The sequence below is a fragment of the Artemia sp. Qi Xiang Cuo genome, chromosome 12 (assembly GCF_049724085.1).
Source record: "Artemia sp. Qi Xiang Cuo chromosome 12, ASM4972408v1, whole genome shotgun sequence".
NCBI lineage: Eukaryota > Metazoa > Arthropoda > Branchiopoda > Anostraca > Artemiidae > Artemia > Artemia sp. Qi Xiang Cuo.
The window spans coordinates 1,944,418-1,969,138 of NC_142805.1; the positions used below are offsets into that span (position 1 = coordinate 1,944,418).

The 24,721-nt window shown below is 36.1% G+C and overlaps 1 protein-coding gene across 3 annotated transcripts in view; it reads right to left on the reverse strand.

Annotated features, from left to right (window-relative positions):
- The window catches only part of mxt (Eukaryotic translation initiation factor mextil), a 75,019-nt gene extending 69,687 nt beyond the window's left edge, over window positions 1-5,332 (reverse strand). For all 3 annotated transcript variants that reach the window (XR_016142502.1, XM_089097635.1, XM_089097634.1), the window contains exon 1: window positions 5,281-5,332. The gene's annotated coding sequence lies outside the window, so the exon portion shown is untranslated. The remainder of the gene's footprint in view (window positions 1-5,280) is intronic.
- Between the last annotated feature and the right edge of the window lie 19,389 nt (window positions 5,333-24,721).

The following is a 24,721-nucleotide window of genomic DNA, read 5'->3' on the forward strand; positions in this document are numbered from 1 at the left end:
TAAGTCTAACAAGGTAAAATTTGAGAGAATATTAAGGGAGAATTTGAACTCACAAACAAAACAAAGTGAATTTACATTGTCAAAAGAGGCATCTTAAGAATTGATTTGTGTATTAAGTTTGAATTCTCAGAGAATGCTTAAAGGGGAAGAGACCAAAAAGACCAAAATGTAATATGTACACACTACTACTAATACTAGTACCACTGCTACATTTCCTAGTTCTACTACTACTATTACTATTAATCCATCAACTACTTCTATTGCAACTACTTGTAAGGCTGAGAGCATTAAAATGAAAATTTCTATAGGTATATGAATATACACCTCCAGCAAAAGCACAGAGAAGAGCAGGCTTGTTTTATGCCTGGCCGATCAACGACAGAGCAGATATTTTCTATAAGACAAATCATCGAGAAGGCGAACAAGTTCCACCAGCAGGCTTTCATTGCTGATGTTGATTTCAAGGCAGCATTCAACTCAGTTGATCAAGATTCTTTATGGGATATCCTTTTCCAACACTGGCCTCCTGTCAAAATATGTCTGCCTACTCAGGGCCATGCATCAAGAGACTGAGAGCTGTATGAAAGTGAATGGTAGATGTAGCACATTCTTTTCAGCAAGAACAAGAGTCAGGCAAGGTTGCTCAGTTGCTTATGAGCTATTTAACTGTATTATAGATCATGTACTGATTTAAACAATCTGGAGGTTGAGCTAGAGCTTGATGGGGATAGAGTTGCCACTGATTGTGACTTTTCTGATGACATATCACTAAATCACCAACTACAAGTCATAGCTGCTCATGGCTCTCAACATGCTTCTGAAAGAAGCTGCCAAGACTAAGAGTTTCCATTAACTGGAAGAAGACAAAAGTCATTGTAGTGAAGCCAAAGTCTGATGCCAACAATTCTAATTACTTAGTTGACCATTTCACTTATCTTGGTTCTATCATATCTTCAGACAGCTGCATCAACCATGAAGTTGTTGTCTGTGCAACCAAGGCCTCTGCTGTCTTCAGCATACTGATCCATGTTTGGAAGTAGCCAATGATCAAACAAGCCACCAAAATGAAGATCCTTGGAGGGTCAGTCTAGTAAATCCTGCTGTACAGAACTGAAACTTGGCCTGCAACTACAGCTGTGCAGTGCTATCCCAACACTCTTCAATCTAAACTTTGAACCAACCATTAGTGGATGGAGACCAGTGCTTCCATTCCACTGATGTGAAAATAAACTATTTAAGTGCAAAAAAGAGTAGAATTATAGTAGGACATAATCTGAAAGTAAGTATGTAATTGTGCTTACTATTTGAATAGGAATGTTAACAAAATTGATTCTTATGCTATATTACCAGTGTTTCACTTCAAATTTTTTCAATCCCTAAAAGGCTGGTGGAAAATCCCCAAAAGTTTCTGACCTTTTTCCAAGTTACAAGTTAAGACTTATTAGGCTGACTTTTAATAGCATTTGTTCAAGACGACTTATTTTGCAACTCAAGACCTTTTGTGTACCAAAATATCTTTTGACATTTAAAACAATGCTTTGTATTTATCGACTAGTTAAGTGCGGTTTTGATTTGAAGATTCTGGGCTCAGATCTGAGATTCTGGACCATTTGAATATATTTTACTTATTTGTCTTTCTTTGCCATTATTTTTTCCTTCTCTATTACTACTTTTGCAATACCCTTGTTTTTATTTGAATTGGTACAAAGGATTGGCATGAATGATATCCTACCAGTTGCTTTTCCACAAATTATTTTTGTTTGACTTTTTTTATATTGAGTTGTCAATTTGAAGCTAAGTATAGAAGCAAAAATGAATCACTTAAAGCTTGATTTAAGGACAGCGCCTGCATTTTGATCTCTTGAATTATATGATTGTAACTATTGTAGACTACTACCTGCCTCCCAGTTTTCCAGAAAATGCGGAATGTAGATGCACTTTAATTTGTATACCAAAGAATTTAATGAAAATTACTAAATAATAAGATTTAAGACAAAACACCAAATACTAAAATTAATATTAATTAATTTAATATTTAATATTAATAAATATTTTTATATATTTTTATATTATTAATAATAATAATAATAATAAATAATAATAATAATAAATAATTAATTAATAATAGTAATATTAATTAATATTAATAAAAATTAATAATAATATTAATAATATTAACATTAATATAATTAATAAAATTAATACCCAAGTCACCATTGTCATTACCATCCCCATTGCCTACAAAAGCAATGCATTCAGATGCAGTCGTATTGGATTTCACAGACTTCATTTTTTCTTTAAACTCTCAGCCAACACATGGGGCCTTTACACTTCATCCCATACTTGACAGAAATCATCACAGGCAAAGTTACATTTTTGAGCCCATTCCTCTTTTCATTTTTTACTGTTTTCAGAATGGTGAAAAGTACAACACCATTCAACATTTGAATGGTACAACCATAACAACATTTCAGCAGGAAAGTTCAAAAATAAACCAAATGAAATGAAGAACACTAATGAACTTTAGCACTCCACTTGGCGTCTTGATGGATGCCACCCAGTTCCAAAAATCAAACCTTCAGTCCTTCCCCATTGTTAGTCCTTCCCCATTAGTCCTTCCGATTATTTTGTTTCAAATTTTGTGGAACTATCCAAGTCCGACAAAAACAAGAATGTTTGTCAATTACTTTTGCTGAAATCCCACTGTTGTATCCAAAATTCCTATTACTGTAACAAAAATGCATATGCTTGGCAAGGAAAAAAGTGGAAAAGCCAAATTTAAAGTAGAAATAAAGTACTAAAGTAGGCAGAAAATATTAGAGCAGAAATATTCAAAATAAAGCAGTCTACTCTAAAATGTCATCCAAGATGATTTTCATCTGTCCACTACCACTATCGGAAGTTTCAGTTTTTGTATAAACTTTGATTTTGAAAGAAGTAAGTTTGTTTTCTAATTTGACTCCTTTATTACTTGTTTATTTTAAATTTATTTTACATTAAGAAAAAAGCTGTTCAGCAAACATTGGACCAATTTTTTGTGAAAGAAAGCCAACTTACAACAGCAACCATTATGGATTCATCAGAATGTGATTAAGTTTAATTTTGTTTTTCATAAATTAATTGAATACAGCAGTTTATTTGGTTTTAATTGGATACATTTTTTTTGTTCTTTGTATGTATATAATAAAATGGTATTTCTCTCTTATAGCCACCACAGTCAAGATTTTGCATCCCAAACATGAGACAATAACTGGTTTTTATAGTCTTTATACCAGACGATATTAGCTTTGGCTTGGCGGGAAACTACATTGTAGCTACATTTTAATTAAATATTTAGTTTGTATTTTTGCTACATTAGTTTAGGTTATGTATTTAATATAATGTGGTCCTGGTGGCCCCTCTACCATCATCCTTTGTTCTAATTTTCATAACTCTGTTGATAAAGTTTTATATTTTCATCATATTTTGTTTTATTTCATTAACATTAACCAAACAGAACTTGAGTGTGGTGGCTATAAGACACAAGTACCATACCAATAAAATCTTATGTTATTTTGTTTTTTAATGTTTACTTTGTTCAATTTTCTTTTTGAAAAGAAGTATTTATGCAACCTCAAAGTTAAAAGTCCTCAAAGTTGGAGCAATTTTCCCAAGTCAAGTGAAAATGACATCAAAAACTGAAAGATGAGCCATTCAGCACCATGAAAGTACTAGCCTATAAAGGTACTGGTTGGCTAATTGAAATATTTGTATATATATACACTGCTAAATTAGGCTATTCCCTATAAGCCTATAAAAAAAAAAGTAAAAGTAACAATGGGTTTATTTAAAAAAAAAATATATACATCATCAATTCCCTGAAGCAATGCTTGTGCGGGAGAAAACCCTCCTAATAAATCAAAAAACCAAGAAACAAAAAAAAAAGAGTAAAAAAAAAGAAATATAAATATAAAAAAAAAAAACAACATAATTAGAGCTCAACTTACGGGACCCAAAAACCAACGAACCTCCAAACAACACCCAACAAAATTATAATAATTATAATCATATTCAGCTGCAACTAAACCCTCCTCAAAAACAAAACTTAAGTGGCTACTAAATTTATAGGCTACTAAAGAAAACTGATCTGTTTCTGTTGATCCTTGAATTATGCATGTTTATGTTAGTTTTGACAAGATTTGCTAATTAGGCTACTTACCAAATCATATTATTGAGTTACAACTAAAGTGAATATACCACTCACTGCCATTTTTTATGCTCATTAAAAATATAATTATTATTTTTTTGGAAATGAATTTTAGCCCCCACCCTGATATATATCAATTCAGGGTATATATTTGCACATTAGGGAGGGGGGGGAAGTTTAAACTTTCCTCTCACTTACATCGGAAACACAATTACCCCCACCCCCTATTGTGCAAATATATTCCTTGAATTGGTACACATAGGGATGGGGGCTAAAGTTCATTTCCGACAAAAATTATTACTATATGCGTAGGACATACAAAAAGGCATCGTGAGGAATATTCATTTTAGTCAGTGATCACTAAGATGATCATGACCACCTTTACCAAAGATTTTAGAAGACATTAAATTTCAGCTGGAGGGGGGGGGAACAGTAAAGTTCTAACAAATCATATTATTGAGTTAGGACTAAAGTGAATACACCATTTGATGCCTTTTTTTATGCTGATTACGAATATAATAATTATTTCTATCAGAAATGAATTTCAGCCCCCCCTATATATACCTAACCTAACCCTGAATTGGGATATATAGGGGGGGGGGGGATGAAATTCATTTCCAATATAAATGATTAGGCCTAGGCCTATTATATTTGTAATCAGCATAAAAAAAGGCATCAAATGGTGTATTCACATTAGTCTGAACTCAATAATGATTTGGTAGAACTTTACCAGGGCAACTTAGGTCTGGGGGGGACTGAGGTCTGGGAGGGACAATTGCCCCCCACCCCACTGCCCCCATGCAAATTACACCCCGGGCAGCTGCCCCCAAGTTTTATAACATCAAATCACTCTTATTTGACATTTTGCACTCATATGGTATACCTTACCCCTCCCTGTCCAATTAGGAGACATAAAACCCCTACTGGATGCTTAGCATATCCTAGCCTACTTTGGCTTCCTATGCCACCCAAAGCAGATTTCTTTATAACCAAAAATATAAACATGTAATTAAAGATAAAGAGACTAAAAATAAATCATATGCATATTCAAATTAAAGAAATAGGCCTGCTTGATAATGCAAACAAATAATTACTTAGGGTGTTCAATATATCCAAACTAATTTTCTACACTCCTTTCGATATTCATTATTGGCATCTATTTATTTTGAATTATTTGCAAATAGATGGCGGAACTCAAATCCTGAACTGCATTAGTCGACTTGACTACAGTCAAGAAAGAAAAACACATACAATGAACATGTTATGCTTCTAAATCCAAATTTTATATAAAACCCAGATATTTCAGTGAAGAAAGCATGTTTTTTATGGATTAGTCTTGTGCATATTAACTTCCAATTTTACACATATCAGGTTTTTAATTAAATGACTGAAGGCTCCGTTTTAGAGTCTTCATTGAATTGAATTGAAAATCAAGTATTTTGCAGTAGGCATCAAGACATGGCTAATTGGAAGAAAAAAGCCAAGACAGAAATTCCGAGTAATTGAGAGGAAAAATGTTTAAATGGCACGGGTAAATGGTGGGAGTAATTATGACTCTCTTACCTTAAATTACCTTAAATCGCACTTGCTAGCGATAGGACGAATCCTGTGTCCGCCAGCTTCAGTGATGATAGTTAATCATCATCTGTGGTGTCCCAAATGGTGCACCACGGTTTGTTGAGCCACTCCCTATCCACTGATGACTTGAACGCATCCACGCTGGTAGAGGTTACTGTTTTTTCACTAAAGGAATTCCACAAGCTGACAACTCTATTTGAGAAGAACTTGGTCCTTAGTCTGGTGTTGGCTCATTTCCGGAAAAGCTTTTGAGAATGATCACGAGTTCTATTTAAATTGTCCGGTTGAAAAAGGCCAGGAATGGTATCCTCACCATTTAAAAGCTTGTATGATGTTATCACATCGCCTCGTTTGCAGCGATATATTAGAGATGGTATTCTAAGCTTACGGAGACGGGATGGATAAGGTACACCATAGAGGTCTCTAATACATTTCGTTGCCCTCCTCTGGACTGATTCTAGAGCTGCTTGGTCTGTCTTATTGATTGGGCATGCGATACACATTCCAAACTCTAGCCTTGGTCGAACTAGACTCTTGTATAGCTTGATCATAACAGTTGGAGATCTGCTAGTGGACGTTCTTTTGATTAAGCCAAGAGTCTGATTAGCCTTCACAATAGTCGCTTGTGCATGAATATGAAATTTCAATTCGTCGTCTACCAGGATACCAAGATCTCTCTCCACGTGGCTGCTGGAAATGGCATTTCAGGACCCATCCCTACAATCCATATGGTACTGAGTGTGTGGGTTTTTCTTCCCAAGGTGGAGAGTCTTGCATTTTGATGCATTGAATTCAAGCCTCCAAATATTAGTCCAGTGAGTGAATGCATCGAGGTCCAGTTGGATCGACTTAATATTCTCCGCTGTGTCTGCACGACCGATAAGTTTCGAGTCATCAGCGTAGAGGCTTACTTTGTTGTTTAGGATTTTTGGCACGTCATTTATATATATATTAAATATGGTTGGACCCAAAACTGTGCCCTGGGGGACACCATTTCCAACAGCAGCCACCTCAGAGAAAAATGTCCTTCCATCCTTGCCAAATACTTTAACCATCTGTTTCCTATCTGTTAAGAACTGCATCACCCACTCAACCACACCACCACTCACCCCAATAGCTTGGAGTCTGCTCTCTTATTGGACAAGTACTTAGTTTAGGACAAGTGTGTTAGTTCTTTGAAAGGCACGCCTGCCTAGAGTCTCAAGAAAGTTGACCAAGACTTTAAAATTGACATAGGACCATTATATTGCCTAGAATGAGTGGCAAACAAGGCACGTCCGCCTATGGTCTTAGGAAGATTGACCAAGAATTTAGAGTTGACACAGGACCATTAATTCGCTTGGAATAACAGGCAACAATCGTTTAAAGCCATCTTCATCTTCCAAATAGTACCTATTTGTTGCCTAAGCTTAGCCCCGCATTCTGAACAAATTTTAATAAAGTAATAGTATTGATCCAACAAAGAAGACTCAGTTCTTTTGTCATTGTTATTTAGCAGAACATTAAAATTTAGAGTCATTATAAAAGTAGTTGGACGATAACAACGTAATTGCAGATAGTTAGAAAATTATATAACATATCTGCATTGATGTATTTATTTTTCCTGCGCATTCGTTCTATAAACGAAGCGATTCCAATAAAAGAAAAACTTTTCAAGATGTCAGACTAAAGTAATTTTTGTATTCCAGTATTTTCAATTGAAATTCGTACTGATGCTTGTTACCGCATGGTTTCTAGCCGCACATCTTGTTTGAACTTCCTTTTTGTAAATCGTTACATCATACATTTTTTCATGCCTTTTGCTTTAGCTGTTCAGATTCATTCCAAACCGATTACAAGAAAAAAAATATATATACATCCAGACATGAATAAATTCCCAGTATTTCTTTGTTCTTCACTTTTATTTTTGACTTGTTTTAATTTTTGCTGCCGCTTATCTTCTAACTGCAGGACGTATAGAGAAGGTGAGATCAGCAAAAGTGACCATCACCTCGTCGTCACTAACATGTGACTAAGGCTCAAAAACTAGCACTCAGAACCAAGACCAGTCAAGATCGATGTCTCTTGCCTCTGCGATCAGAAGATACGGTCGAAATATGCTATTGATGTCTCGAGCCGCTTCGACGCGTTCCTGCCATTTGAAAGCTGTGAAGACGCATGGCTCTCGTTAAAAAAGAATGTCCTGGAATCAGCGACAGCAAATATTGGACAGAAAAAGCGCGCTAATTAAGCGTGGAATCAGTCGGATACGCTTGACGTCATAGAGCAGAGACGCAAGGCGAAGTTACTCGGTGACATGCCAAACTATAAAAGCCTTAATAGTGTCTGCAACAAACTGATACAGCGAGAAAAGAAGTTGTTTGTGGAAAGGAAGGCACATGATATAGAGGGTGCAGCCAGGAAAGGTGACGTTGGCAGTCTCTACAAGCATCTCCGTGGTCTCACAGGCGACATAGCCCCCTCGGTTGCATCTGTTGTCTCTGGGGATGGCCACCTGCTCAATAACGAAGCTGCCCAGGTCAGTCGATGGGAAGACCACTTCTCGGGCCTCCTCAACGCCGAAGCCGTAGCGCAGACTGACCAGGAACTCATCAGACTAGTCGCCAGCAACCAGGAACTACTGACAAGTGACACAGAAACTCCTTTCACAGCATCAGAAATATACACAGTAGTAAAACGTTTGAAGAACAACAAAGCGGCAGGCGTATGTGGAATATATGCTGAGCTCCTGAAGTATACTTGACCGGCGATGCTACTTTGGCTCAACATGCTATTTTCTGTGGTTTGGCGCACTGAATGAATCCCGAAAGACTAGCGAGCTGGTACAATCCTGCCCTTATGGAAGTGAAAGGGGAGCAAGAGCATCTGTTCGAACTACAGAGGCATAACGCTACTGTCAGTGCCTGGAAAGGTCTTTGCTATGACCCTGCTGGATAGATGCACGAGTATCCTCAGAAGAAAGAGGAGAGTCCACCAGGTGGGGTTTATGCCCAGGAGATCAACTGTTGAACAAATCTTTACTATGCGCCAGTTAATTGAGAAAACGAAGGAATTCAGGAGGAAAGCATATTTAGCCTTTGTGGACTTCAAGGCTGCGTTGGACTTCAAGGCTGCGTTCGGCTGATACTTCGATCAACTGGTCTACCAGACAAATACTGCAAGTTGTTTGAAAAGCTTTACAAAAAGACCGTGAGTTGCGTCTATGTCAACGGCAAACGGAGCACGACATTCGGCATCAAAACCGGTGTACGCCAAGAGTGTGCCACCGCCCCAGAACTGTTCAATTGCGTGATAGACCATGCCATGACACGAACAACAAATTGCGTGCCCTTTTGTATGCAGTTTGGAGATCGCGTTCTGACGGACGCTGGCTTCGCAGATGATCTTGGTCTCGTTGCAGACTTAATTGACCAGTTGACTGACGCTCTGGAAGTCCTGCAGGAAGAGGCAGCAAAAATGGGGCTGAAAATAAACAGGCTTAAAACGAAGATAATGGCAATTGAACCCCCAAGCCCAGTCTTGCCCCCTGAAAAAATATCTGTTTGCAGAGCTCCTGTTGAAGTTGTAAAAAATTCCACTTATCTTGGCTCCGTGCTGTCTAATGGTGGCTCTACAGAGGAAGAGGTGTGCAGCCGAATTTCAAAAACCTCGTCTATTGTAGGAAGGTTCAGCAATGTCTGGAGAATGCTGCGTATATCTAGGCGCACAAAGATGCAAATTTATAATGCATCCATAAGCTTGGTCCTCCTCTATGCAGCTGAAACCTGGCCTCTCAAATCAACAATCTCCAGCATGATAGACGTCCGCCAGACAAAACAGCTCCGTTGGATTTAAGGACTTCGATGGGACGATTTTGTAAGCAACGCAAGGTTGCTCGCACTCACCTCCCAAGTGCCATTCTCCGTACAAAAAGCGCAGTGGACTCTCAGATGATTCGGACACCTCCTGCGTATGCCGACGACAACCCCATCCCGAATAGTCTACGATTTTGACGCTAAAGCTAATGGCTGGTCTCGCCTTAGGGGCAGACCTCAGACAAGGTGGAAGGATAGCCTCAACAAATTCTCGGAGATGGCTAATATTGCTGGCGACGCGGCTCCACTGATAACAGCAGACCGGTCAGCCTAGAGGAGCAGAGTTGCGACGCTCTCTACACCACGCCCAACGCGGCAGGAACCTTAAGTCAAGCAAGTCAAGTCATGTTATCTTCTTGACTTCTAGACCTTATCTTATTTTCTTGACTTCTAGACCTTGACAATATATGACACTGTTTTTCTTGTTAGATGAAGTCTTCCTCTATTGTTCACCCCAAACAGCATCATGAGGGGTCTTCATAAAAATGGAATATAATTGTAAAATCCTAAAATATTCACAGAACATGATTTCCTTACCTTTTTTTATCACTCACAGGCCTGCTTCCCCTAATCCTGACCGACCTAACCCAATTAGTCCTGCAAATGACATCCTATGTCAGCCTGAAGATCCTAAGGTTAAGCTGAACAACGAAAAAGCTCAGAGCTCATCCGCTACTGTTTAAAATCAAGAGCCAGTTATGCCTGAACAATTAAGTCCATTCTTTGTCCAAGTTACCCAATAGGGTCAAGGACGTAAGAAAGGAACTTTTAAAAGTCCTGATTGATACCCCATTAAGCTTAAGGTTGAAAAGAAGAAAAGAAAAAACAAACAAAGTAATCAAAGAACAGCAGAGTAGTTGATTAGATAGTTTCTTAAGGGAAACAACTGCACAAAGAAGAAACTCTGCATAGAGCTAGACAGTGAAGATAAAATTGTCCTGGACAATGAAAGTGGCAAATCTTAGAGAGCTGGTTCTTCTGATAAGGAGGATGTGAATGAAAAAGTATTTAGGTACATCAACGTTGGTGACTTTGCAAAGGTGGAACCAGAAAGAATTGTGCCCTGGTTGTATTGTGGAAAAAACAGAGAAGAGTGGAAAAGTAAATGTAAAATGTATTGTCAGAGATCAAAAATGGAAGTGAAGTGGTCAGACCAACAGGACTCTAACAGTTACCCCAGAGAAAAAATACTAAAAAATTATCACCCCCTGTTCCTGCCTCACGTACTGCTTCCAGATCATTTTCGTATTTCATGTTCACCAACTACTGGATAAATTATCGTGAAACTGTGATTATTTTTAGTTATTCAATGTCAATTTTTTTATCATACCAATGATTTCAAACCTTTTTTTGATAATAAATGAATGTTTGTATGATAAACTACTATATACCATCCCTTGTTTTTGTATGTACCATCCACTTGCATTTAGTGGGACAACTGTACATGCCGTGATTCCCCCCTGTTTTTATTAAGTTGAAAAGTAAAAAATCTGAAAAAAATATTTCTATTCTTCTGATAATGAGCTTTTACTTGTTCTATAAACCCGTTCTCTAGTCAACCATTTGAAATGACTTTTTTTACATTTAAAAAAAAAACTGTCCTGGTATTCACCACACTCCCCTACCTTCTGTATAGTTGACATAAGTTTTACGATTTTATGTTTTCGTATAAAAATGTTCGCAAAAATGTTTCGTATAAAAAAAAATATAGATATATATATATATTTTGTTTCTTATTTTTGCAGATTTATTCACCCAAGATTGCTTCGAAAAAAAGGAAGATCGTGGATAAAAGACGGATTTTTAATGACAAATTTATATATTTTATTATTGACGTTGAAGAAAACCTTTTAATCTGTCAAAAATGTATTTCCGTAGTAAAAGAATATAACTTGAAGCGACATTGTGGTACCGAGCAAAAAACTAGGTCTGACTGTCTTGAAGGCGAATTTCGAAAAAAACTAAATGTTTAATCTGAAATCGTCATTCAAAAATCAGTAGAAAACCTTTAAAGTTGTGACAGACAGAAGCTAATCAGCTGTACGTACCAGCAACAAAGTAGCAGAAATAATAGCAAGCATGGTTACCCATTTACCGACAGTGAACTTGTAAAAGAGTGTGTCTTAAATATTGCGGAGGAAGTATGCACAGAACAGATTTTTTTTGAAAAAATAAGTCTCTTTACTAGAACTTTCACCCACCACACCAAATACTTGGATGATAATTTGTGTGAACATCTTAAGTTTAAAGGGCAGTCATTTACGTACTTCTCTCTTGAGTTGGACGAAAGTACAGACGTGTCAGATAAGGGGCTATTCTCAGATATTTGTAAGAGGAATTGATGAAAACCTTCATGGATATGAGGAATTATTTAATATATGCGGTCTTGATAGAACTACAAAAGGGAAGGATATATTTCAACACTTAGAACAAGCTCTGGTTTCATGTGGCTTGAGCTGGGATAAATTAATCAGCATCACCAAGGACAAAAGAAACAATAAGAGCGGTCATAGTAAAGATGTCACTGGAAGAGTTGAACAGCAAACTTTTAGAGTCTGGATCTGAAGTTTCATGTATATTTCACTGCATTGTCTATCAAGAAGCATTGTGTTGCAATGTTTTATCGTGGAAAGAAATAATGGTAATTTTATAAGAAATAATGGGCTCACTCATCGCCAGTTTAAAAAGTTTTTGGAAGATTTGGAAGCTGAACATGGTGATGGGATCTATTACTGTGACATAAGGTGGCTAGACCGAGAAGCAGTACTTCAACGATATTTTAAAAAAAAAAGAACTTTTTAACTTCACGGCAATGAAAGGAAAGGTAATATCCAAACTTTACAACAGCCAGTGGGTGCTAGATCTTGGGTTTTGAACTGATTTTACTACAAAACAGAATCAACTCAATAAACGTTTACAAGGTGAATATAATCTAGGTTGCAGCGGTAGCTAGCAACCTAGTAAGAGACGATCATGCCCCATAATAAAAAAAATGAAATTGTCCATAACTCCTAAGATTATAATCAGATAAAAAAAGAAACACACTAATAGAACTGTCTTATCTAATACCCCTATTCAGGAAACTTACCGTCCCTTGGCTTGGACAACAGGGGAAATATATTGGCTTGAAAATCAAGGGTATTTGCTGAAACCACGATATTCTTCATATACTGGATATTTCTTCTTTTTATTTCCACAAATAGCTTGGTACTGGAATATCGCAGAGAGTTGTTCACTAACTCATTTTAAAGGAAATTGCTAGATCTAGTGCCATTTGTAATTAAAACAAAATTTTTTTTAAAATAGAATGTTTTTTTTTTAACAAAAAGTCCATTTTTCTATAGCACTGTAGTAGCTTATGTTATTGGATTCATCTGATCATCATCGTATATTATCCGATTCATCAGACCATCGAATATACCTGTAACCTAGTAAATAATTTTACATAAGCGATTATTATATTAACGAACGAGCTGTTGTCTATACTAGCTTGTATAAGCAACTTAACTATAGTTAGGATTACAGTATTTATACTATGACAAAGCAAAAGGTATGAGAAAAAACTGCAAAACTTTGTAAACTGCAAAAATATTTAGGGTGTTTTAATATTAATTCGAATTGCTTGTTGTAAATAGGCTTAGTGCTAAATGTAACTCGGCGGATAACCAAGTTGGTTTCAAGAAGAAAATGAGTAGAGAACACGCGCATTATTTGATTGCTAAATCGTTGATTGACACCGATGATTCAAATGAGACTTTGTATTTTGCCCGTCACGATGTCAACCACGCGTTCGATTCCGGTGTGCACCCTCAAATATTGTTGTCGGCCCCAAAACGTGGCGTGGATAAGTCTATTGTACGCGCACTGAGGAATATGTATAGTAATTTAAAAGCGCGTGTAAATGTACCTTGTGTTAATGCTTTGACCCTATCTTCTAGTCTTATACCCGTAGAGAAGGGAATATGCCAAGGAGCACTTACTTCACCATCGCTATCCAATAATAGTATTATTTCATCGCAAGAACCGGTTCAGTCTACATGTATCTTTAGAGGTCTCAATGTTTCGCTGATCGATTTTGCCGACGACATTTTGAACGCGAGTAGAACACTTATAGGCATCGAAGAGACTTTTCGTGTTTTGAGTAAGGAGTATGGTAACATAGGTCTGCCTTTCCATCCCCAGAAGAGTGAAGTTCTCGTATTTAATAGCCGCGTTAAAGATAGTGTACCAGTTGATGTTATTTTCGGAATTTATACGATTAAGTCTTCGTCTATGATTACGTACCTCGGTCTTCCAATTTGTAGCGATCTTAAAGAAACCCGCGATTGCCTTGTTTCGTTGTTCGCTGTAAAGACGCGCAGAGCTTATGGAATTTTCGTTTCAATGAAGTGCCACTTTAACCGTTTTCTACTTGCGAGGGTGTATAATGCTTTTGTTTTGCCACATGTGCTAGCTCTATCTCCGTTTTGGGAAATATTTACCTCGTCTGATCGCCGTAATATTCGGTCTATTTTCTACAGATATGGCAAGTATCTGCTTCGTCTTCCAGTTTGGATGAGGAATTCAAATATATCTCTGAAGCATGGTATTGCCGACCCTCTTATAGCTGTACTGAATCGCCGTGTTCGATTTGCAAAGGCGTTTGAACCAAGCCTCTCTTCATTATATGTTGCAATAACTTAAATTTGTCTTGTTTGTTTGTGGTAGGAATGTTCTTAATCTTGTTTTTCTGTAGTTGAGTTTTCTTTGGATATTTTGTTGTTATTTGATGTTACTTTTTTTTCTTTTCTATTTAAAACATGTTTTTAAATGTACTCCATTTAAAACATTTTGTATGTTTAATAATGGGTAATAAAATAATAATAATAATAACCCTACAAGGTCTATGCTAGGTAGTTATCAATAATAGAAATATGCAACTATGGAATAAATTGATCCCATATATAAGAGTTACCTTGTTTTAGTGTAGACTCTAATAATTCTAGTTATAATAACGATAATAATCTTAATAAAAGGTTTATGATAAAAAAAACAGGTTACCAGCGTATTTATACGTTATTTAGGAATTACAAAAAAAAACAACTTACAAAGGAATAACTTACAAAGGAATAATTACATTAAGGAATAACTTAGAACCAAAAAAAAAATATATATATCACTCTTGACGTATCAAGATAAAAAAAGTATAATATAAAACTGAGTGCGTGGTGCTTATTGACTAAGTCTTTAAGGTATGTCACAACCAATCATAAATGCATTTCATAAACAGAGTAAAACTAAGACTTCCATAACCATTTTAACTCTAAGATATAATTCATAAACAAAAATTCTAAATTACACTTACAATTCAGTTTTGCTTGGCCAATGCCATAAAAGAGTTCAAAAGTTAAATTAAAATATGTCTTGATAAATTAAAATTCGTAATAGATGACTTTGATAAGAAAATGGCAGAAATTGACATGGCACTAGGAACCAGTAACAAAAAAAAAATAGAAGGAAAAGATCAGCGAATAATATTGAATATTTGTCGAGAGGCTTTACCACAATAAAATCTATAGAAAACCCTAAATTATTGACTAAAAGAAAAAGAAAACTCTATGATGGAAATTTTGCAATGCTGAACGAACTACCAAGCCTATGGACTGTTCTTAAAAGAACTATGGCAGAGTCATACCGAGAAGGTCACTGAACAGACATCACCTAAAGTAAGAAAGAAAAATAGCAACAGACCCCTAAGTATACAAGATACCAACTTAGAAGAATTATACAAATAAAAGAACAAGTTCTAAAATACCCAACAAGATTATGAATATATAAATCCCACAGAAGGAAATTAAAAAGATATCACGACAACCACACCTACATATCAGACCCCATCCAGAGAGATACAGTCTTCGATATCGGAAAATACAGCAAAGACAGTGTCAGAATTGATCGAACTTAGAAGAGAATCGCCTAGAAACTTAACTATATTAACTTATCTAAAACCTACAGCATTTACAAAATGGACATAGTCAACAGGGCCCACATTTACGCATACCCATTCATTTGGCAAGGTCTTCATAAAGGCGAGAGCAAAAATCCCAGTAACGCATACCGAAGGACAAATGATAAAAGTACAAGCGCATAAGCCAGAAGTAAAGAAAAATAATTATGAAAAAGAGGAAGAAGATAATTCCGTACATAAGAAATGTTGGACTATAGACGGCAAACGCACTTGCGCTAGACTAGCTATGGCGACGAGACGACAAAAGAAGGTATCGAACCATTAACTGATCTAAATGAGAAAAACACCCAGAAAGTACCAAATAATCAAGCCTTCTTAATATTATACAGACAAAGATTATAGGCCTTATTTGAATTATTTAATACGGAAATACAAAAATTAAAACAAAGCAGTACGAGAATTTTTGAAGTATTCTTTCGAAGAAGTAAATACCGAAGGTCTACAAGCCTAATTCCCGTTATTGGAGAACTCGCCTTCCGCCTTTTTGGGTTAACAATGGAGGAAGACTTAAACATCCTGAGGGAAAATGTAAAAAATTGAATAATGCCATGAAAGTATCCTTACATGTCCACAAAATACAAGCTCGTATAGCAAACTACCAAAGAGATAAGGTCGAAATGATATCTAAGAAAATCTCAAAAACGGTAAACGTAATGAATTATTCAAGGAACGAAGTGCATCGCGTGGTGACAGACGCGAGCCTTTCCATGGTATCACTCGATATTTTTACCATGTCATTACTAAATATAGTGACAGATGTTAGTAAGTTCGAATTTTCATTATTTGCTCTCACCGGAGGAACGTTGTCATACGACCTAGTAGATCCTTCTAACCTAAAGAGTATTTTAGATGAAATAAAAAACACCTAATGTTTGGTTTACATTTACCCAGAGAACCAGAAGTATCAAATTTATTTATTTATTATACAAAATTAAAAGTCCACATCACGGAAATAAATGAGCAATTATTCGTGGTTGTAAAGATTCCATTTGATAAATCAACAATCCATATATGACTTATACAAAGTTTCTACCTTCCCCGCTAATATAAAAAAGACAAACTCATTTCTGACTATCACGCCCAAAGCTGAATATTTAATTGTTGATCAGGATAGAAGAAAATACGCCTTAGCTAATCCAAAAGATTTAAAAGAGTGCGTGTCATTCAAAAACCTAGTATACCAGCTTATGTTACCTATTTGTAATGTCGAATCTGGATCTTGTATGTTAGATATATTTTTAAAAGACACGCAACAGGATGAAATCCCTAATTCTTGCGAAGCTTTGATAGGAAGTACTAAACGAGAAATATTCATACATCATAGAAATGATCTTTGGTTATTTTCTGTTCCAAAAGAAACTGTTGGAACTTTGTCTTGTTATAATAATACTCAAAGAATCGATCCAAGTTACAGGACCGAATTACTATTAATAGATGTAGGCACAATAACCATAAAACAGGGATGTCAACTTGTAAATAAAGAAACGACAGTTCAAACGCTATTGATAACTACGAGCACAAATATAATAAGTCCTAAAATAATCAATTTTAAGGCAATTAACCTATCATACACGATCCCCAATATAGATAGTGAGGAACTGAAAACTTCAATATGGCCCAAAAATAGAAAGGAACAAGGGAACATTACCGCTTACAAAAATAAGAGAAGCATTGGATTCCCAAAGTCCCCTATTTACTAATGAAGACCAAAGATTAGCGTACGTGGAAAATAGATACGGATTATTCTCAACAAATTTCTGGCGGAACATACTACTGACCGTATGTTTCGTATTTGCGATTTCTTTGACTTTGAGGACCTTGCTAACTTTTAACTATGGAAGAATTGCGAGACTACGAAGGCAAAACCCAAAGGAAGAACACGTGGAAACGACTGAAATGCAGAAGTTAAACCCAGAACCCTATGAAAACGTATAAGCCAAAAAAAAGGGAAGACATTAGAAAACGAGTGGTTATAGAGGTCCTCACTTGCCCTTGCTATGTCTAGTATCCTTACTGTAATTATCTTTTACGTAAAACTGTGCGGGTAAGAAACTGCAAAATGTTTTTTTTAAACAGCACGGACGTGCGTGAACAATGAAGGCATGAAATATGTAGTAAATTAAGACTTCAAATTTAATAATGTAGTCTAACTTTTGTTTAAACGATTATTTTAAACCTTATGTAGAACTGAATAAGCGTTGAAGGACATTAAATAAAATGTGTGCAATAACATGTACTAAAGAGTATAATAAGTTACCTTAATTAGAGTTAAAGGTATATTAATCTCTTACTATTGTCGTTCTTCTATAACAACATTTTAGAAGAAACTTCTATGTTTTAGATTTCCCAATGGAAATTCTATATATTTGAAACCAACTTGATAATAACATAGTTTTGTCACAATTTATATAAGTGTAATAATATCGGTGTATTTGTTTAATGTTGCTTTGTAGCATAATATTCATCGTTAAAAGTGCCCGAATCGTATTGCTTATTATGTATTATGACTAACTCGTTTTAAAGAACATGTGATTCTGCCTGGGCCTGGTTATTTTTATTCTAGGAATTGGAATCGCATATTGAAAATCAATCATTACAATACGTAGTCCAGTGCAGATAAACCTTGTAGCATCTACCTTCATCATCCCTCAACCAACGAAGAGTACTCACAATAAATTCCAGGCAATGATGCTGGGACGAAAATTGCTATTGCCCTTTTTGATCATTGTTTCCTCGATCGCAGATCATATTATAAATCAGGTAAAACTATCTAATAAATCTCACTATCCAGTATATTACCAAACTATATGTAAACATAACAAACCTGAGAACCCCCATCAACCAGCATAAGAGGTAAATGAACAAATATCACCCTTGATAAACCCTATGGACCGATATACCATATAACTGATAGTTATGATATTTGGTAAGTCTAATACATTTACATGTCATGGATTCACGTGTTGAATCCCGAGAAATAGTCGAAAAACTCCCGTCTCTGTTTTTCCGTAGATGTCACGAAATAGTTTCTGAAAAATTAACCTGAAGACCAACCATGGAATCATAGAAACCAAAAGGAACCCCAATGACTAACCTCTGAGTGACAATATACACCTCCCACAAGTTAAAGACGGTATGTTGAAGGAGACACTAAAATTTGATGTCAACCCATTCCAAGTGCAAACATCAATCCCCCTGTCATTAATCAAGGAAAAACTGCAAAGTCAATAGACGTAAGCCATGCACGAACAATTTTATAAGAGAAATTTAGTCTCTAAGTGCACATACGAACAATCTTATATGAGAAACACATTCTCTGTGTGCTTTAAAGTATCCCAAGAATGAAATGCTGAGAAGAAAATTAACACATCTATTAACAACGCTATCCCAGTTTTCAACCCCTTAACGATAAAACACCTTATGAACTATCCAAAGACAGCAGGTGAAAATGAACTCTGATATCAAATTTCCACACACCTGTACCTGGATGTATCACTTCCCGTTTGACGAATTAGATAAAGCCCTTCACAGCCATGCTCGAACTACGTCGTGAAGAAACTGTATCGTAAGTGTTTTAACATTTTTACAATTTTTTTAATATAATAAATTTTTACGTAAAACTGAACATAAAGGATCAATACAGCTCATTATAAATGTGGGGCATATGCTAGTGTCATCGGATACAACTGAGACCTAGTAAAAAAAAACACCGCACATAGTGAATATAATCTATTTTTTACGAAAAACTGCATTTTTGTACAGCACTGTAATAGCAAATGGTATTAACATCACGTTGCATATGAAGATCAAATAGTATTTTTAATAGAATCAAAAGCATGTAGATATAGTTATATAAAATAGTTATGAGATAATATAGGTAATATAGTTATATTAATTCCTTTAGAGTCTTAACAAAAAATCTGATTGGCGAATTGAAACTAAAGTAATTCCTGAAAATTTTAAATAGAATAATTTTATTTCATGGATCGCTAAAGTTATTATGTAAACCGCAAAAATATTTATGGTGTCAGAGCAAAAATTCTAATTTTTTAACTAAAAACAGAAAAATACCTGAAAATTAAAAAATTAGTTTTGATTTTCGATAGGTTCTTGATGCTTGACACGTGGTTTCATAGCTTTTAACAATTGATTAAAATATCGTAATGAGTTGTTTAAATGAAAACAGTAGTGTCAACGGAAGTAATATCAACAGCCTTATAGGCCGGGGCTCACCAAAGGAGCATCAAGGAGAAGAAACCCCTTCAGATACAGTTAAGCTTATATCCAGTGACAAAAAAGAATTTCAGATAGAACGGAAGTTAGAACAAGTCGGCATACCTCAATATCCTAAGGAGCGAGTGATCTTGATAAAAATGAAACTATCAGATTCATCCTTCAAGAGAACTCTATGACAGGGTTTTCCAGCCCCTATTCACAAAAACGGAAAATTTTACATTTTTCGTGAGGAGAACGATTACGAATGTGTGTTTGTTTCTTTGTTATTCAGTTGTTTTTACCCAGGGAACTGAGCGAGCTAAAGGCCATAAATATTTATGTAAACGAACAAAATCGCAACAATATGTGAAATAAAAATATACTTTTAACATGCTTACCAAACATAACACAGTCCTAGTGAAAATTTTATTTTTTCTCTCCTGTAAATTTAAGAAATAGCAAACTTTTACATTTTTTGTGAGGAGAATGATTACGAATGCGCGTTTGTTTTTTTGTTATTTATTTGTTTTTCCCAGGGGGTTGAGGAAGCCAAAGGCCACAGACAATCGGGAAAAGGCTCATTCGAAGGACTCGGTAATATGGTTTTGAAATGTATCTTGCATCGCTTTCAAAATATGAATAATATGCTTTCTTGATTCTTGATTCTTACATTTCAACGAAAAAAATTCAAAATGAACTTTGAAATATCATGAGAATGTAATAGTGAAAAGGTAGACCACGACAAAACACTACTGAAATATTCCAAGTCTTACGTTTCAACGAAAGAAATCAAAAATGAACTTTGAAACATCAAGAGAATGTAACAGTGACAAGGTAAACCACGACGAAACACTACTGAAATATTCCAACTCTTCATTTCAACGAATACAGAAATCTAAAATGAACTTTGAAAGGTTCGTTGAAAGAGAATTTTTTATTGTTACTCTTGCATTTCAACGAAAAAAAAATTAAAATGAACTTTGAAACATCTTCAGAATGTAAAAGTGACAATATAAACCACGACAAAACACTACTGGAATATTCCCACTCTTACATTTTAACGAAAAAAAAACAAAATGAACTTTGAAACATCTTCAGAATGTATCCAAATTAAACCAATTTTTGCATATCTCTCTCCCTATCACTGTGTGTCTGAGCAGGTATCCTACATTTCAAAGAAAAAAAAAAATTCAAAACGAACTTTGAAATATCAAGAGAATGTAACAGTGACAAGGTATACCTCGACAAAACACTACTGAAATATTTCAAATCGTACATTTTAATTAAGAAAATCCAAAATGAACGTTGAAACATCAAGAGAATGTAATAGTGACAAGGTGAACCACGACAAAATCCTACTGAAATATTTCAACTCCTACCTTTCAGTAGAGTGCTAACTTATACTTCTATGGCCCCTCCGTACCAAACAGGTTGTGCCAAGAGATTTACGCAATTTAAGGACAAGTTTTTCTGACGTAGATTTCTAGTTCATGATATACAAGTTTTTTTTTAGGTTAAATCCGTGGTCATTCATCTGTAAGTTGATTAGTAGTTTTTTTTTTAAACTTGGCTAATAGGTTTTTAAACCTATTGCTACGAACGCTACATGCATTCCATTTTTGGAACTAGGAGCGAGATTGTGTGATACTATAAGATTGGTTTCGTTTCATGGGTTCATTAATAGAAGGACTAATGTTTTTGAAAAGGGTAATTACTTCTTTAGTTTACGAGATTTGCGAATTTTTTGCGAAAAGGTATTTGCATAAAGGTATTGCGATGGTTAAGAATTCCTCACGGGTAATTAAAGAATGGGATGCTTGCATCAACAATACAAAGAATATGCTCAGATACTTAATAGATTTGACGCCTACAAGAGACATTGGTAGAAGGTATTCAATAGCTTAATTGAAAAGTAATGATAGAATGACATTGTGACTTGACCTAGCTTTACCTTGCCGATGTGGTCTGTATAATACACAAGTGATGATTTGCACAGTGTTGTCAATTTTAAATAGTTTAGAAATAAAAAAATTAACAAGAAATGGCTGAAAAGTGTTTTGAGGAAGTTGAGTTGCACGAGAGTTCAGTTACATACGGATTCAGTTACACGGGGATTAGTTAAATGGGGTCGAGTAGCACGGTGGTTCAGTTGTACTGGGTTTCGGTTATACCGGGATACAGTTACCTGGGTGGTTCAGTTGTATGGGGTTTCGGTTATACAGGGGTTCAGTTACATGGGGGGTTCAGTTATTTTTTCTGATTTTGCGTGTTTTCGCAAGAAAATAACTGGTCTTTTAGCAAACTTAGCCATAGCTACCTGAAACTCTGCATAAATATCTTCATTTTTAATCTAATTGCATAGCTACTAAAGGAACATAGAACATTTTTTCTGATTTTGTGTGACCACCCGGCACCCCAAAGACTCCTGAGCCTCCATTATAATATTTTTTAAGGCTTTATTATATCTTTTCAGAACAAATTATTATTTTAGGGAATTATTTCAGTGAAACAGTTAGAGACATTTGAACGGTGTTGTGAGGTCCCTTACCACAACCCCAAAGGGCTCCGATCCCCCCACCCAAACCCCGAAGGAAGCCCCCGGACAGCAAAGGTTCTCTGGACCCTCAAAGGACCCCCGGCACCCCGAGGTCCCTTACCACAACCCTAAGGGGCTCCGATCCCCCCATCCCAACCCCGAAGGAAGCCCCCGGACAGCAAAGGTTCTCTGGACCCCAAAAGGACCCCTGGCGCCCCCGATGCCTCCTGAGTCCCCCATTATAATACTTTTTAAGGCTTTATTATATCTTTTCAGAACAAATTATTATTTTAGGGAATTATTTCGGTGAAACAGTTAGAGACATTTTAAGAGGGTTATGAGGTCCCTTACAACAACCCCAAAGGGCTCCGATCCCCCCCACCCCAACCCCAAGGAAGCCCCCCGCCCGCAAAGGTTCTCTGGACCCCCAAAGGACCCCTGGCGCCCCCGATGCCGCCGGAGTCCCCCATTATAATACTTTTTAAGGCTTTATTATATCTTTTCAGAACAAATTATTATTTTAGGGAATTATTTCGGTGAAACAGTTAGAGACATTTTAAGAGGGTTGTGAGGTCCCTTACCACAACCCCAAAGGGCTCCGATCCCCCCACTCCAACCCCAAAGGAAGCCCCCGGACAGCAAAGGTTCTTTGGACCCTCAAAGGACCCCCGGCGCCCCGATGCCTCCTGAGTCCCCCATTATAATACTTTTTAAGGCTTTATTATATCTTTTCAGAACAAATTATTATTTTAGGCAATTATTTCGGTGAAACAGTTAGAGACATTTTAAGAGATGATTTTACAAAAGGACTAGAGGGTGAAACTCTGTGGTCGTTATAATACACAAGTTCCATTTGAACGGTGTTGTGAGGTCCCTTACCACAACCCCAAAGGGCTCCGATCCCCCCACCCCAACCCCGAAGGAAGCCCCCGGACAGCAAAGGTTCTCTGGACCCCCAAAGGACCCCCGGCGCCCCGATGCCTCCTGAGTCCCCCATTATAATACTTTTTAAGGCTTTATTATATCTTTTCAGAACAAATTATTATTTTAGGCAATTATTACGGTGAAACAGTTAGAGACATTTTAATAGATGATTTTAGAAAAGGACTTGAGGGTGAAACTCTGTGGTCGTTATAATACACAAGTTCCATTTGAACGGTGTTGTGAGGTTCCCTTACCAGAACCCCAAAGGGCTCCGATCCCCCCACCCCAACCCCGAAGGAAGCCTCCGGACAGCAAAGGTTCTCTGGACCCCCAAAGGACCCCCGGCGCCCCGATGCCTCCTGAGTCCCCCATTATAATACTTTTTAAGGCTTTATTATATCTTTTCAGAACAAATTATTATTTTAGGTAATTATTTCGGTGTAACAGTTAGAGACATTTTAAGAGATGATTTTAGAAAAGGACTTGAGGGTGAAACTCTGTGGTCGTTATAATACACAAGTTCCATTTGAACGGTGTTGTGAGGTCCCTTACCAGAACCCCAGCTCTGTTGTTCTAAGCCGTTTGACTTTTTCTTTACATGGTATTCGTTCAAAAAGCGAGGATTTCTGTTAAATAAATAATTCTTATATTTTTTCCGTTCAATTGAAAGCGAGGATTTCTGTTAGATAAATAATTCTTATATTTTTTCCGTTCAATTGAAGGCGAGGATTTCTGTTAAATAAATAAATGTTATACCTTTTAAAATGGCTTTACGGGGTTTGAAGGACTCTGTTGTTTTAAGCCGTGTGATTTTTTCTTTACATGGTGTTCGTTCAAAAAGCGAGGATTTCTGTTAAATAAATAATTGTTATACCTTTTAAAATGGATTTACGGGGTTTGAGGGACTCTGTTGTTTTAAGCCGTGTGATTTTTTCTTTACATGGTGTTCGTTCAAAAAGCGAGGATTTCTGTTAAATATATAATTGTAATACCTTTTAAAATGGCTTTACGGGGTTTGAAGGACTCTGTTGTTTTAAGCCAGTTGGATTTTTTCTTTACATGGTGTTCGTTCAAAAAAGCGCGAATTTCTGTTAAATAAATAATTCTTATATTTTTTCCGTTCAATTGAAGGTGAGGATTTCTGTTAAATAAATAATTGTTATACCTTTTAAAATGACTTTACGGGGTTTGACGGTTCTCTATTGTTTTTAGCAGTGTGATATTTTCTTTACATAATGTTCGTTCAAAAAGCGAGGATATCTGTTATATAAATAATTGTTATACATATTAAAATGTCTTTAAGGGGTTTGAAGGACTCTGTTGTTTTAATACAGTTTGATTTTTTCTTTACATGGTGTTCGTTCAAAAAAGTGAGAATTTCTGTTAAATAAATAATTCTTAAATTTTTTCCGTTCAATTGA